Consider the following 17,241-nt stretch of genomic DNA (forward strand, 5'->3'; position numbering starts at 1 on the left):
TCGAAGTGAAAATTCAAACCTGAGAAGATGCACTCTGCCCAGCGTCAGGGAAATAATAATAGAATAATAAATAAAAAATAAGAGTTGGGCGTGTGAGGGCCTGAGCCTGCCTAGGGAACGCTTGGGCTGCAGTTTTCATACTACGGCCCAGAGGGAGGACTTCTTGGACACGAAAGACCATATATTCTGTATATTCTGAACCCCAAATTGGGACATTTGGGGACAAAGCAATAAACCATGAAACCCACAGGCCTGAGGACTGGATAAAACTGGGTTCAAATCCCAGCTTTGCTCTTCGATAGCCGTGTGATCTTGGCCAAGTTTCTTAATCTTACAAGGCCTTCATTTGTTTATCAATAAAGTGAGGATGAAACTAGAATCTGTCTCACATGGATTTGGAAGGAAAAAGTAATATATGTAAAACATGGAACCCAGGGGCTGCGAAAGCTGCAGATCATGGGGATGATGATGAGTGCAAGGGTACCTGAGGTCAGATATTGACACGGGAGAGGGCTCTGGGCAGGAGGCCTGGCATCATAGCCTCCTCCAAGCAAAGCTCAACCATTTGCTTTCCCCTCGGGAAAATCTTGCCATCTGGGAGCCATGGCCACCGAGGATATGTCCCAGCAGTCAGCTGTGGCTATTGCTGGGCCCAGAAGCCAATGCTGACTCAAGTCCTGCAGAAAGGGTAACTGTACACAGGCCCCCAGCCTGACCGCGATCAACCAGCACTGCCACTTCTGGCCTTGACTTTCAGGGGTGGAGAATCATACTCTTTTAGAAGTCGGATCTCAGTTCACCTGTCTGGTAGGAGGTGGTGTGCATTTTCACAAACATGAACTCATGTAGGGCCACAGTGCAGTAAGATTCAGTTTCCCTGTTGAACTCTGAGGAAGCAGGCACAAAGAGGGTGACCAGCCACCGAGATGAAGGAGGCAGGTGGGAGCCAGCCTGTCTGCCACTCCTCCTTGGCTGGAACTGGATCACACAGGCAGTGCCAGGAGCAAGGAGCTCCAGCCCTGGAACCAAACTTTCTGGGTCTCAATCCTGTCTCTACTCCTTAGGCACTGTTATACCTTAGACAGCAACCATTTGTTTTGGGCCTTAGTTTTCTTATCGGTAAAACCAACTACTTCCGGGTACTGCTCTGGGCACTTCCTGTCAGGCGGTACTGTACATATCGCACCTGCTCAATACATTTCGCTCTCTTAGGGACTAGGGAGTCCGAGGTGACGGGAGATGCTGGTGGTTCACCAGCTGGGGCTACAATATCCCCAGCTCTTGGACCCTATATACCTCCCCCAAATCCACATTTGATTAGAGGTTTCATTTATGGACTCTTTCCCCTCTCTCCACATAATACACAAATAGTTTCTAAGTTCCAGGATTCCCAGGAGCCTAGCACGGTACAAAGGTTTTTGAGGCGGGGAATCAGGGGATTAGGGACTAGTTGGCCTCTAGCTTAACTCTCTGCCCCAGGTTCCTAATCTGTAAAATGGGGATAAATTATTGCAGTACTACCTACTATCTATGATAGGGGTTCTCTGTGAGTGGCAATGAGCCCTCGTCTGTCCTGCCTGGGCAACAGGTGTTCACGAGAGCCGTGTCTTGGGGTATTTGGGGCTGACAGGGGGATGGCTTCTTCATCCTGAGCATGGGCTTTGTGGAAGTCTGGCTGAGGCAGTAGCCAGGCTGAAGGTGATCTTGGTGCTCTGCGGCTTTTTGGCTTCTGAGGTGGTTGTCTGAGGAAATGTAGAGCAATACCGCCCTCTGGCGGCCGCCTCTTTAAAAGCGGTAAGTAGATTGCAGGGCTTGGGTGAAATTTCAGGGCAGGCAGGCCAAGAGTTTTCTTTCGGTTCCTTTAAGGACAGGAGACAGAGTGAGAGATTTCAGCGTCAGGTTCCCAGGAGAAACAGTTGCTTAGAGAAAAAGACTTTACCTCTGCTGCAGTGGGAATAGTGAGAGCTGGGCTGGAAATGGGAAAAGGTGTCTTAGAAGGCAGCCCAGCAGCAGGCAGACTGACCTGAGTCAGAATCTGACTCCTCCAGCTACGTTTTCTGAGAGCCTTGATGTTTAATCTCTGAGTCTGTTTGTGGTTATGGAAAACAGCTGCTGCAAGGCCTGGATGAGGTACTATAGGAAATGCTTCTGAAACAATGCACGGCTGTAATTCATTCCTTCGTTTATTCAGCAAATACCAGGCTGTCTTCCCAGTACCAGCTCTGGGCTGGTGTTCAGGACACCGTCACGGCCACACAAACTGAGGCTCCCTTTGCTTGTGGTGTTTGTTATCTCCGTGTGGTACCTGAAGTTTTGATACACCGTACTTAAAAGTTCTCATTGGCTTTCTTACTCTGTTTCTGATTTGTCCTCAGCAAACTTGTTTTTTTTTTGTTTTTTTTGTTTTTTTTTTTTGAGATAGAGTCTTGCTCTGTCGCCCAGGCTGGGGTGCAGTGGCCGGATCTCAGCTCACTGCAAGCTCCGCCTCCCGGGTTTAGACCATTCTCCTGCCTCAGCCTCCCGAGTAGCTGGGACTACAGGCGCCCGCCACCTCGCCCGGCTAGTTTTTTGTATTTTTTAGTAGAGACGGGGTTTCACCGTGTTAGCCAGGATGGTCTCGATCTCCTGACCTCGTGATCCGCCCGTCTCGGCCTCCCAAAGTGCTGGGATTACAGGCTTGAGCCACCGCGCCCGGCCAGCAAACTTGTTTTAAAGATAGATTCTATATAACTTCTGGAAATGGATCATCAGTCATCAGGATCACTTGCGATAAATAAAATCAGTTAGTATTTATTTAGTGCTTTCACTGTCATGGTCACAGCCTGAGCACCTTATCTGTGTTATCTCATTCAGCCCCCACAGCAACCCTAGGAGACCCAGATTATAATTGTCCCCATTTCATAGATGAGGACACTGAGGAGGCGTCAGTTGTCTGCTGAAGGCTCTGGCCTGAGTGTGCTCACTCTGCTCGAACACGAGGTCAGCAAGTATTAGTGAGGTGCCAAAACACGCTGGCCAAGGACCGAGACTTTCTTTCTGGAGAAGGCAAGAGAATTGAAACAAAATTGGAAAAGAAGAGATTTTCTGATCATGAGAGTGGTAGGCAGAGTAATGAGCCCCTCCCTCTCCAAAGGCTTCAGTCCAAATCCCCATAATCTGCCAATAGGTCATCTTCCAAGGTAAAAGACACTTTGCAGAAGTGATTAAATCCATGACCAGTTGGAGAGGTTATTCTGCATTATCCAGGTGGGCCCAATGTCGTCATAACTCTCCTTATTAGATGGAAACAGAGGGAGATTTAATGACAGACAATGAGGTGTGAGAGTGAAAGCTGACTGGAGTGATGTGGCCACAAGCCAAGGAAAGCTGAATGCCTTGCAGCCTTTAGGAGTCAGAAGAGCCAAGGAAACAGATTCTTCCCAGAACCTTCAGAAACAGCAAGCCCTGCCAACACCTGGAGTTGTACCTCATCTTATTTTAAACTTCTGAACTCAAGAACAGTAAGAGAATACATCTGTCTTGTTTTAAGCTGCTAATTTAGTGGTAATTTGTTACAGCAGCCATAAATAACTAACACAATGGGATTCAATATTGTGTGTGGCTGTGATTCCATGCACTGAAGGTCCCCTCCCATACCACCAGTGGCCTTCATCCTATACCTAGAGAAGGTGTCTGCTCCATAAAGAGCTCCTCCTCCCTCCTGTCTTCCCCTTCCCTCTCCACGCTCTGGGTGAAGAATGCTGGCTGGAGGCAGTGTCTCTAGGCTGGGCACCATCATTTTGTCCTCATCTCACTCATGAAGGCTTTGGTGGGCTGTGGTGCCCGCCTGGGTTTCAGTTTCTTTGTCTAGCAAATGGGAGGCAGAGCTGAGTGGTTTTGAAGGACCTCAGGCCCCGCCTTTGGGGCTTATTAAAACACACTCTCCTGGACCCAGGCCTCCAAGATTCTGATTTGTAAGGACCAGGTGAGGCTTGACAGGGGCTCTGATGCACACCCAGCTTAGAAACCAAGTGATATGGGCATCCAGGCTCTGTCCCCAAAGTTATCCCTTGGAAACATGCCACTTGACTGCCTTCTCCTCAAAGCCTGCAGCGGGAAGTCCCTGTTCCACCACTTCCAAGCTCTGTGACTTGGGAGAAGTGTCTGTGCCTCTCTGTGCCTGTGTCCTCACCTGTAAATTGGGTAGAACGATAGTCTGTACTTCAGAGGGTGGTTGTGAGCTTTCAGAAGGTGTTAAGTGTAGGTTGCTAAGAACAGTGTCTGGCACACACTAGGTGCTCATACATGCTGCTTGTCAATGTGCCAGTTTCTCAGCATGGCAGTCCAGACCCTTATGCACTAAGACCCAGCTAGACCTCTCCTATCAGTTTCCCATCCACCCTCTGCACCCTCTGGATTGTGGCCGCGAGAACGTCTCCCTGATGCTCCGGTGCCTGCCTGGCCCCTTGCAGGACATCCTTTGTCAGGAGTGCCCTGCCCCCTCCGCTTCCTGGAGGACTCTCGCTTATCTTCAACGCCTGCTGAAACGCCACTTCCCCGAAAGCCTTCCTCCTGGTTTCCAGGCCACTCTCCACGTTTCCTCCTTACTCTGAACACCCTTCAGGCCTAGAACGGGTTTCATTTTGCTGCTATCATCAGTTTATTGCCTGACTTCACAACTAGATCTGGAGTAACCCTGAGGGCAGAGACAGTATTTTCTCCCAGACTTTGGACAATGCTAGGAGCAAATTAAGTTCTTAGTGCATTTGTGAGGGAGGGAAACAGGGCTGTGTGCTGTTCTCTTCACTTTGCGTTGTCCTGTGGAAATCAGGACCACAGTGGTGGCGATCTCATGGGTCTCTATTCACTGGACATGGGAAGCCATCTCCGCGAACCACAGTCAGCTGCGCTGCCCCGTGTCCAGCTGGGTGGATTTTCGTGTGACCAGCCCTGTAGGCAGTTCCCAAGAACATGGGAATCACACCTATTCACTTGTCAGTGTGCTCAAAGTTGAACACCAAGCAGGGACAATTCACAGAAGCTGATTGATTTTCTAAACGTTCTTTGGTTTGTACTTTTGTAATTACTGTTAGATTTTCTACACATTTAACACCAAATACGTTTCCTATTTTTAATTTTAAACTTTGAAAGATCAAAATGAATTTTGGGGGTCTGTCATAGGGGCATACATTTCATAAAATCTACTTACCTTTTCCCAATTTCATAAACAGTCATAAAATAACTGTGTATGCAACTCTCAAGGATTTTCTTGCTAGAAACATAAAGAGTGCAATCTAAGAAAAACAATATGGTTCATTGTGCTAGTCATAAGAGTTTGAGTTATTAACCCTTACTATTATATGGGTTAATTATTATAAACTGCTAAGCGTATGATATTTGATAAACCATGATTAAAGTCTTCCAGAATAGTGCCAGCTCTGTGTATTTGGTGGGTTTCAACTCTTGCCTTTCCTGTGCTCTGTCCTGACTCTCAGTGAACAGAAGCCCACACTAAACTCCCTGCCTCATGCCCTCAAAGGGGACAGTTTCCTTTACCGCCAATCCCTCTATTCTTCACCTAACCTGCAACTCTGCCTTCTAAAATCTACCTCTGGCAAGAATCATCTGGAGAGAAAATTTGGCTTTGGAACAGGTTTCTTCCTTTGCTATCAACCCCTCATTAACCCATTTTGAAACTTCCTCATCTCATCCCACCAAAGCATTGAAGCTTCTCAACTTGTTATTCATGGTACTGCACAATAGCGTGTTCCCCATGTTAGGGACATGTGCATTCTGGAGACCAAATTAGTGGAAGCTGTGTATGAATAGCTCTGACGTGTCAGATTCTGAGCAGGAGGTTTTCCATTCTTGAGCCCTAAATGTCAGGATGATTTAGAGGTTCAAGGATGGGGAACCCTCCATGGACTCTTTCTGGATTATCTTTCCTTTGGGAAAGGGAAAATGACAATTATTCTGGACCCAGTGGCCTTGGCAGTACTCCATTTTGCATTGGCCAATAAATGCTTTCAGAAAAAAAAAAGTGTTTTAATTCCTTCCATTAGTAAACATTGTTTCCTTAACCAAAGGAAAAGAAGTGGAACCAAAGGTAATCTGGAGCCCCTTTCTACTGGGTGGGTTTTAGGAATGAATCAGCCAATGATCATTAAGCTCTCACTTGTGCTTCAAGTGTGAGGAAAGAGATTGGCTTGTGGTATCTCTAGCGTCTAATACAGCAGCAGACAATGACAGGTACTCACTGAATGTCTGTCAGTGTTGGAGTGGCAAGGCCTGGCGTCATGGACCTGGGGGGCACCGTGGGGAGGTAGCATGCACTGTGATAGTCTGGGACCTCTGAACAGGACACATTCGTCCTCTTTGCTCAGTGCCTGAGATATAATACATCCCTTTGATGTTCTCTGGAAAATGCCTTGGCTGGGACTCAGTGCAGGTAGGTCTAGAGCTGAGGTCTGTGTGTGTCTATGTGGGTGTCATTGATCATGCAGCTGCCACCAGCCGTATGCACCCTGAGGGAGACTTCCATATCCCAAACACACGCCTCCTCAGGGTGACGGTGGGAGACTTGGGAGGGCAGGGACTGGTGCCACTTCCAGGGCTGTCCGCTATAACCATTACTAGAGAGCCCCTTATTATTAAGAGAGCTCGAAGTGATCAGTCTATGGGGCTGACTCAGGGGGAATTGGCAGACACCATTATCCCACATCCTTAGTTCCTCTGGCTGGCTTAATGCCCATCTGTCATCGTCCTTTGTCGCATATGAGGAAATTGGGCTTAGAGAGGTCACATTCTTTTTCCAAAGGTCACAGTTCTCTGATTACATCTCTGCAGGAACTGGAGATTCTTCTGGAATGATATGTCCTCATCAATGTCTGCAGGGATTTCTGGGTGCTTCCTAGGTAAAAGGCCATCTTCAGATTGGGGACTGTGTCCCTCTGCACGTCAGTGGGAATTTGCCCTCACTCTGCAGAAAACAAATCACAAACAATCAAGCAAACAAAAAGTGGCAGTGGGGATGGTCTACCCAGCCTCTTAGACCTCAGCCAATGCTCTGAATATTGGCTGGTCTGAGCCTGGAGGGGTCATGCCTGGCTGGGATGATTCAATGCGTTCCAGTGAGAAGGGGTTGAAGCTACTTCACTTGGGTCTTCGTGGTGCACTACCTAGGGCTAGTGAGTCATTTGGGTGAGAAGGCTGGACCACTCCCCTGTGGTGCTGCTGCACAGCCAGGCCGACCAGCTGCATTCCCTGAGTTTCTTACTGAACCTGATTTGAGCAAAAGATAGATCTGGCTTCCCAAGTGATGCCAGAGGGGCTGGAGGATGCAGCCTGGAAGTGCAGGGAGTTAGTTAATTCTCCCTTTGGCTGTAAGAAATAGGAGATAGAATACTCTATATATCCTTTCCAGGGATGTCAAGAGTAGACAAGCAGGCACCTCTGTGACCAACAAGCTGGCTCTTTGCAGCTTGTCATGAAGCAGTGTCCAGCACTGTAATGCTTCGCTTTCAATTGCTCCACACCTTTCCCTGCCTCACTTCCATTTCCCTCCTGGTGCCCGGACCTGCACTCCCAAGTAAGCCATCAGCTTCTAATCTTTGGGTTGTGTTTTCATGGCCAATACTTTTAGATTTTTTTTTTTTTTTTTTTTTTTAGGCAGAGCCTTGCTCTTGTCACCCAGGTTGGAGTGCAATGACACAATCTCAGCTCACTGCAACCTCTGACTCCTGGGTTCCAGTAATTCTCCTGCCTCAGCCTTCTGAGTAGCTGAGATTACACGTGCCCACCACCACTCCCGGCTAATTTTTTTTTTTTTTTTTTTGTATTTTTAGTAGAAATGGGGTTTCACCATGTTGGCCAGGCTGGTCTCGAACTCCTGACCTCAAGTGATTCACCCACCTTGGCCCCCCAAAGTGCTGGGATTACAGGCAGGAGGACAGTAGAATTTTTGTTTGTTTGAGATGGAGTCTTGCTCTGTTACCAGGCTGGAGTGCAGTGGCACAATCTCGGCTCACTGCAACCTCCCCCTCCCGGGTTCAAGCGATTCTCCTGCCTCAGCCTCCCAAGTAACTGGGACTACAGGTGCCCACCACCACACCTGACTACTTTTTGTATTTTTAGTAGAGATGGGGTTTCACCATGTTAGCCAGGATGGTCTCGATCTCCTGAACTCATGATCCGCCCGCCTTGGCCTCCCAAAGTGCTGGGATTACAGGTGTGAGCCACTGTGCCCGGCAGGGCTGTAGAATTTTAATGTGCATTTGAATCAGTTGGGACTATGGTTCAAATACAGAGTAGGATTCAGCAGGTCTAGGGTGAAGCCTGAGATTCTGTATTCCTAACAAGCCCCCAGGGGAGGCCCATAGTGCTCTTCTGCAGACCACTCTTCGAGTAACAGATTCTAGGAGACTCAGGGTGTCATCAAATTGGGAATGGAAGAGAATTTAGAAAACAGGCTCTCAGGATGGGATTTTGGAGTTGCATTGCTCAAGTGTCCCAAGACAATAGAACTCCCCACTGCTAATAGTAAGTGGGATGGAAATTGCTCCTTGCACACAGTGACATCATCATTCCTCATGCTTTTACCTGCAAAATGCACTGGGTGATGAAATAGCTGAGGTGCTCAACTAGTTACAGGATAATAACAATTACAAAACCTGTGGAGTAGTTTTGATTGTCCTGGAGGTCTTTCAAATAGAAACTGTGAGGCTGGGACAGCCGAAGGCACGCTCCCAATATCAAAGGGCCTCTCTGTTTGTTTCCTGTTGCTGTATTGTGCACAACAAATGATCAACCACTTCATGGCTCAAAACAACACAAATTCATTACCTTAAGTCTGCAGACCAGAAGTCTGACACAGATCCCACTTGGTTAAAAAGGAAGTGTTAGCAGAGCTATGTTCCTTTCTAGAGCTGAATCTGTTTCCTTGCTTTTCCCAGCCTCTAGAGCCTCCTGCACCGTTGGATTCATGACCTCTTCTTCCATCTTCAAAGCCAGCAGCAGGCAGTGACTTCCTCTCACATGGCATCCTCTGACTCTCCTCTGCTGCCTCCTCTTTCCACTTTTAAAGACCCTTGTCTTTATGTTGGACCAATCTGGATAATCCTGCGTAATCTCCATGATCTTAAACTCAGCTGATCAGCAAAACTTAATTCCATCTGCAACCTTAATTCTCCTTTGTCAGGTAACCTAACATATTCACAGGCTCCAGGGGTTAGGATACAGACATCACTGAGGGGTTATTATGGTGCCCATCACAGCTGGTTTTAGAGACCTCATCACATGCAGTTGCAGAGCAGACTGCTGAAATTGGGTTAGAGACTGGTTAAAAGGGTGAAAGACTTGCAAAGACATGAATGCAAAGCCTCAACAGCCTCCTGTAGTAAAGTCAGGGCCCTCACGGGAAAACTGCAGCCAAAGATCTGATGTAGAAACCTTCAGGCCTGTGAGCCTGAACATTTTGAATCCCCCAAACATCCTGCCTGGCAGAAGCAGGCCCTTCTCTCTTATCAGAAGGGAATGGTCTCCCCTTTCTTGGAGCTCTTGCTTGAAACACATGCCCTGCAAGTGGATGCTTGTTCCTCTGGAGAACTGGCTCCATCGCCCCTTACTGCCTCCACCCAGCAACGAGAATCAGGTCTGAGAGGGGAGCACAGCCTCGGAGGCAAGCTGTGTCTCCTGCCTTGGGAATATATAGCTTACACGGAATTGCAGGATCTGTCTGGTGGTACTGGGAACAGGCATGGGAGTGGATCTGAGGGTGCTAAGGCTTAGGAAGTTTTCGGAAATAGGATCAGATAGAGAATTCATTAGCATGGGGCACTTGTTCCTGGTTTAGGATTCAATGTTAGGGCAGATGCCCAGTGCTGGTTTTGATAGTTTTCTGAGATAGTTCCTTGAAGCTGGGACTGAGGGTGGCCTATATTGAATGGAGTAGACAACCAGAACTTGGTTTATTCAACACTGTTAGTTCAGAAGGGATCAGACAGCTCAGGGAAGTGGGTATTTCAGAAGAAATTTATTATGTCTGACCTGAGATTATGTTCCCTGGAAAAGCCTAAAGGGTATATATAATTTAGGACAAAAAGTGAAGGGTACCTGCATTATGGGTTGAATTGTGTACCCGAGAATATATGTTGAAGTCCTAACTCTGGGTAACCTGGGAATGTGATGTTACTTGGAAATAGGGTCTTTGCAGGGGTAATCAAGTTAAAATGAGGCTATCCTGAATTAGGGTGGTCCCTAAATCCAATGACTGGTGTCCCTATAAGAACAGGAAGAATTGGAAACAGAGACACAAGACACAGGCACACATGGAGAGAAGGTGGCCAAGTGAAGTTAGATACAGAAACTGGAGTGATGCTGCTGCAAGCCAAGGAACACCAGGCATCGCTGGCTGCCAGAAGCCAGGAGGAGGCAAGGGAAGATTCTTCCCTGGAGCCTTCAGAGGGAGCACGGCCCTGCTGACACCTGGATTTCAGACTTCCAGCCTCTGGAACTGTGAAGGGACACATTTCTGTTGTTTAAAACACCTGAAGCTTTTTGTTTGTTTGGGTTTTTGTTTATTATTTGCTATGGCAGCCACAGGAAGCAAACAGAAACACCAAGCATGGGAGTGGCCGTCCTCTCTAGGTCAATGTTAATGGCAGGAGATGCCGGCATGGAACTGGGCTCCCTCATGTCAGTGGGGATGATGGACTTCTAGTTTAGGAAAGGCAGGTACCTACACTCGACTTTCAGGTCCTAGGTAGAGGTAATTATCACGAGGAGCAACAGGGCAAGAGAGAGAATCAGGGTGCCTTAACCCACAGGGATCTATGACACTGACCACTGTAGGTTATGGTATCCCAGAGGCCAAATAGATGAACAGCTATGTAGATTGTTGTTTTGTTTACATAATCAGAACATCAGCCATGGTTATGGGAAATTGTGACCCCTCACTCAGCTTTCAGATCTACACCAAGGCCCATTGACTGAAGGGGAGGCTGATTCTTTAAGACAAAACCCTGCAATGTACTCACAAGTATCTTCGGGAAATAGTTCTCTAAATTTTCCCAAAGGGACTTATGGCTATTTCCAGGGTAACTGTGAACCAGGGAAAAGGAAATATCTGGATCCCTCAAAGACGAGTAGATATGAGATCTGAATTAACACCAGTATCAGGGAATGTAAAACTCTGTGATGGTCCTCTGGTTGGAGTGTGGACCATTGGAGACCGAGTGATGGGGTCTTGGCCTGATTCCTGAATGCAGAATACACTCACATTTGCGTCTGTTTATTTACCTGGGCAGTTAGACCCATTACAGTAGGAAGGTCTGAGTGGAAGCCCCAGAAACTACCTGTTTTGTCAAGATCAGACGGAAGAATTGCAGAGATAAACACAGCTGTTGAAGACTTGAAGAATGTATGGGCAGTGGCCCCTATAATATTCCCATTCAATTCACCTGTCTGTCCTCTAAATATGAATCGAATCTTGGCAGGTGATAGTGGACTACCATCAATATCACTAGATGCTATGTGGGCTTTGGTATCTTTACAAGAACTGGTCTGTACAGCCTCTGCTCCTTTGGATGTGGTTATTCGTTTCATGAATGCTTTCTTCTTAGCATCCATATGAAAGGAACATGAAAAGCAGGTTGCTTTGCTATGGCAGGACAACAGGATATCTATACTGTGTAGTCTCGGTACTATGTCAACTCTCCTTTTTTCTGTCCTAAGATAATCCATAGGGACCGTGCTTATAGTGATATTCCCAGAAACATCACACTGTTCCTCTACACGCATAACATCATGTTCACTGGCTTGGTGATCAGGGAATATCAGGCACCCTAGATTCCCCACCAAGACACATACATGCTACAAGGGTGGGTTGATAAACCTGAGTGATTTAGGGGCCTGATATATGTCACCAATATGACTGTACCAATTTTGGGGCTCCAGTTGTCAGGGCATGCTGGGAAATCACCTTTAATATAAAAAACAAGCTGTTGCATCTTACTTTTTTTTTTTTTTTTTTTTTTTTGAGATGGAGTCTCGCTCTGTCGCCCAGGCTGGAGTGCAGTGGCATGATCTCAGCTCACCACAACCTCTGCCTCCTGGGTTCAAGTGATCCTCCCAACACAGCCTCCTAACTGGCACTACAGGTGTGCAACCATCACACCTGGCTAATTTTTGTATTTTTTAGTAGAGGTGGGATTTCACCATATTGGTCAGGCTGATCTCGAACTACTGACCTCAAGTGATCCACCTACCTTGGCCTCCCAAAGTGCTGGGATTACAGGTGTGAGCCACTACACCCAGGCTGCGTCTTACATTTTCTTTTACTAAAAAAGAAACATAGAAGCTGAAGAGTCTTTTTGGATCTTGGACAAAGAAACTGTGGACTACTGTTTCCAATTTGTTATCAGGTGACTCTGGAGTATGCCAATTTGAGTGAACCTAAAGACAAATGCTCTGCAGCAGGTCTAGGCTGTGGTTCTAGCTGCTCTGCCTCTGAGGCCATATCTGATTACCCCGGAGATACTGATGGCAGATGTGGATGCTGAATGGAGATGCCAACAAGACCCTATAGGATAATGACAGCACATACCTCTCAGAATCTAAATCAAATTTATGTTCTCCTTGACTCTCTGTCTGAAAAATAGCTCTCGGAGTGCTACTGGGTCCCCTCAGAGGTTGAGTTCCTCACTATGTGACACCAAGGGACCATGCGACCTGAGATGTCCACCATGGGTGTCATGGTTGTCTCCACATCATAAGGCAGAGCGTGGCAGACATCCATCATAGATGAAAGTGGTATCTTTGACATTGGGCTCAAGCAAGTCTTGGAGGCATGAGTAAATGATAAAAACTGATGGCACAGAATTCCATGGTACCTACTTTTGCTTCATTCATGCCTGTCCTTCAACCCATACTTTTGGACTTATGGAGGGATTCTACATGGCCAACTTATGGAGAAGGCATACTGTGTTAATGCTGGCTGGAAATGGACTGCAGCTCTGTTGCAGCCCAATGGTAGAGCTATGAGCAGTACACTTGGCTGTCTTCCTTAAAAAGAGGGGAACATGAACTGAGATAGACATTTATACTCCTGGGCCATAAAGAATGGCTTTGTTGATTGGTCAGAGGACTGAAAGGAATAATACTGGAAGATTGATTACTGGGGGTCTGGGGAAGAAGTATGTTCATGATCCAATGGGAGTAGACTCAAAATGTGCAGATCTATATTTTACTGCTCACCAGAAAGACCACAGATCAGTCTTTCAACCATCAAGGAGTTGGATGGCCAGTCCTATAGCTCAGTTTTGCTCATCTGCCATCCATCGCATGTGCAATGGGCCTGCGAAGCAAGTGGTCATGGTGGCAGAGATGGAGGCTCTAACTAGGTTCCACAATATGGAGTTCCTCTCACCAAGTGTGATATAGCTATTTCTACTGCAAAGTGTCCACCTGCTAGTTGCAGAGACTGACACTGAGTCTATTACGTGCACCATTGCTTAGGGAAACATGGGTCACTTACACTGAGACCTCTCTACCCTGTAAAGAACAGCAATTCATGATGACCATGATCAAAACATCCTCTAGATATGGGGTTGCCTTCTAAGGTCCATGATGTTTCTGTCAGTATTATCATCTAAGGCTTACAGAAAAACCTTGTTCATTGAGTTGGGATTCCACAAACCTTCACTTGGAACAAGGGACCCATTCTTAGCAAGGAACTAAACATAATGGGCTCAAGGCCATGGGATTCACCAGCTTTACCATAAACCCCATCATTCAGAAGCAGCCAACCTGATGGAACAGAGCACAGCCTTTTAGAGGTTCAGCCAAGGTTCCAGTGGGGGACACTACCTCTCAGGGAGCCGTCCTCCAGTCTGTAGTAAATTCAGTGGACAGTGGGTGATGTATAATACTATGGGTGGTGTATAATACTATGTCTTTAAAATCTCCTAAAGCTGGGGGCCCAGTGTGAGAGTACAAAAGCCCTTCTCACTATCACACCAGTGACCCACTCATGGGATTGATGCCTCCTGTCCTTGGGTTTTGTAAGATGTGAGTTCCCGGTCTGTATTTGTTTGCTAGGGCCACTGCAACAAATACCACAGACTGAGTGACTTAAACAACAAAAGTTTATTGTCTCACAGTTCTAGAGATCAGAAGCCTGAAACTAAGGTGTTGGCAGGACTGTTTTTTTTTTCCCTAGGTACTGAGAGAGAGAATCTGTTTATGCCTTGCCCCTAGCTTTTGGTGGTTTGCTGGCAATCTGGTGTTCCTTGGCTTGCAGACGCATCCCCCCAATCTGTACCTTTAATCTTTGTGTGGCGTGCTTCCTGTGTGCACATCTTTCTCTAAATTTCCTCTTTTTATAAGGACATCAGGCATGTTGAATTAATAGCTACCCTAATGACCTTGTTTTAACTTTATTACCTGTTTAAAGACACTATCTTCAAATAAGGTCACATCTTAAGGTATTGGGGGTTATTATTTCAACATGTGAATTTTGGAAGGACACAAATCAATCCATAACATGGTCACAAGGTAGGGACAGAGTGAAGCCCCCATTGAACTGGAATTGTGACTACCACTTGGCCACTTTGGCTTATCATGCTCATGGACCAGCAACTGACCCTGATTACATGAGGACTTCAGATGTTATGATTCAACAGGGGCAGAGAGGAGCATGTCTGGAACCAAGGGGATCACTGGGCCCTTTCCTAGTACACTTATGCCCACTGGTAATGGTCACTAGGTAATTACAACAACCACAAACCAAGAAGGGTGGAGCAATTAAAAACTTAGACCCTTTGGGGATAAGAGGTCTGAGCACTCCAGCAGGGAGGCAACCCAGTCCAGATGAAGTGTGAGCTGTGGGTCAGAGACACTTAACTGGGTGGTGGAGGAAGGAAATGATGAGTATCTGTCATAGTCTTGGTCCAGCTACAGCAGCTATCGTGGCTTCTTTCACAAATCTTCTTGCTGTAGGTTGTGTGGGAGATCATAACTGAATGCCACCTTGAAATGGACTCTGTGACTGATTGGACTGGGACATCCCTTCTTGGGAAAGGCGAAAGCACATGAATTTGGACATCTCTTAATGGGAAAGAAAGCACATGGTCTTGGACATCCCTCCTAGGAAAGGAAAAAGCACATGAACTTGGACATCCCTCCTAGGAAAGGAATAAGCACATGGACCGGACACCCTTCCTAGGAAAGGAATAAGCACATGGTCTTGGACATCCCTTCTAGGAAAGGAAAAAGCACACGGACTTGGACATCCCTCCTAGGAAAGGAAAAAGCACATGGACTTGGACATCCCCTCTTAGGAAAGGAGAAAGCATATAGATTTGTTCATCTTTTTGTAGGAAAGGAGAAAGTACATCTTACACACACACATACACACACACACACAGAAGATTCATAGGAGCAGGAGATAACAGAAGGGGCATGTGAGGGTCTGAATGTCTCAGACAATCTCATATGCCTTCTTGGCTCCTTCAGAGGCCATGGTTTTCTGGGCCGCCAGCTGTCTGCTCTACCTCAGTAGCCACTGCAGCCAACTTGGGTCCACATGGTCCTCCCACCTGGGGTCCACCAGTTGCTTGTCCAGAAAGGCTTGGTCTTCCCTTTCCTTGCTGCAACAGAGCCCAGACTACTGTCTTAGTACCTGAGTTGCTGGTTTCTTATACAAATTCTGCCCTTGGATGGAGTGCCACTTTGTGGGGCACGGGATATAGCTTCCCAAATAGCTACTGAAAGGGCTAGATGATGCAATCCACAGGTAAAACCATGAAGGGTTTTACCACACCCAATAGGGGGAACTTACCACTAGAAACAGGAGACTGAGATAGTGGCAAGCTGGGCAAATACATTCCCTTTTCTTTCTCCTTTTTTTTTTAGACAGTCTCACCCTGTTGCCCGGCTGGAGTGCAGTGGCATGATCTCGGTTCACTGCAACCTCCACCTCTCAGGTTCAAGTGATTCTCCAGCCTCAGCCTCCAAAGTAGCTGGAACTACAGGTGCGTGCCACCACACCCAACTAATTTTTGAACTTTTAGTAGAGACAGTGTTTCACCATGTTGGCCAGGATGGTCTTGATCTCTTGACCTCATGATCCACCCGCGTTGGCCTCCCTAAGTGCTGGGATTACAGGCGTGAGCCACCACACCCAGCCTTCTTCCTCCTTTCTACAGACTCTCCTGGGGTCTGATTTCTCTATTATACCCTGCCCAAAGATATCCTGCTCAATGCTGCCTGACAAGTTGAGTCTCTGTGGCTTAGTGTGAACCAGACACAAGTAGAGTTAATACCTCAACTTCTATTGCTTCCAATCCCTTTTCCCTCTTTCCTTCACCCTAAGATTGTGCAGCCCCAAAAGAGCATGGCATTCAATCATTGCCTGAGGATCTGTTTCCTCGGGAACTGAAGCTATGGCAGGGAGGCAGAGGCACTCAGGATTCAGCCAGGAGAGGCAAACAGATGTGTTACAGTTTAGTATGCCTGGAAAGCAGAGCCCACCCTGATTTTGGATGCTGGAAAGGCCATTTGTTTCCCTCAATTTCTCTTCTACTTGCTGACATAAGCCTGAAAGCCTAGAAGAAAGAAAGAAGACTTCTACTCCATGCTTAGCAATAAAGGCTAAAAATATCCCTCCCTTAAGGAAAGGAAGGGAACTTAGTGCTCTAGATCAAACTCAAGTATGAATGGCAGATATCAACCCTGTCTTGAAGACAGAGAACAAGGGTCACTGGGTGCTTAAAGGTGAGAGAGTTCCACTGATGGGAGATTACCTGGACGAAGACCTGGATTCCAGATTGGGTCCTGCTGATCACAGCCATTGGAGAGATCACCTAACTATGTAAAATGAGAGCATTGGATGAAGTAGTCTCTAAGGGTCTCAGAAAACAACATCAAGAAAGGAAGACTTATAAAGAGATCCTTCCTCCCACCCCATCCAATGCTACCTCCTTCTGGAAATTCTGAGGCATACACCCTTCCTTGAGACGACTAGCTTGTTTTGGACAGAACTTGTATACAATGAGGGAACATCGGTGGTACCAGGAGGGCTATGCCAAATGCCTAACCCCACCTTCATTTTTCCCAGGTGCCACCATTGGCATTGTAGGCAAAGACTTACAAACAATCATGGACTGTGAAATAGAGTCTGACATTGAGCTGAGTTCCCAGGTAGAAAGTGAATGTGTGGATTAAGATCACGAGGCTTGGTGTGGACAGAGATGGCTGTGTCTCTTA

Source organism: Macaca nemestrina, chromosome 6, assembly GCF_043159975.1.
Source record: "Macaca nemestrina isolate mMacNem1 chromosome 6, mMacNem.hap1, whole genome shotgun sequence".
Lineage (NCBI taxonomy): Eukaryota > Metazoa > Chordata > Mammalia > Primates > Cercopithecidae > Macaca > Macaca nemestrina.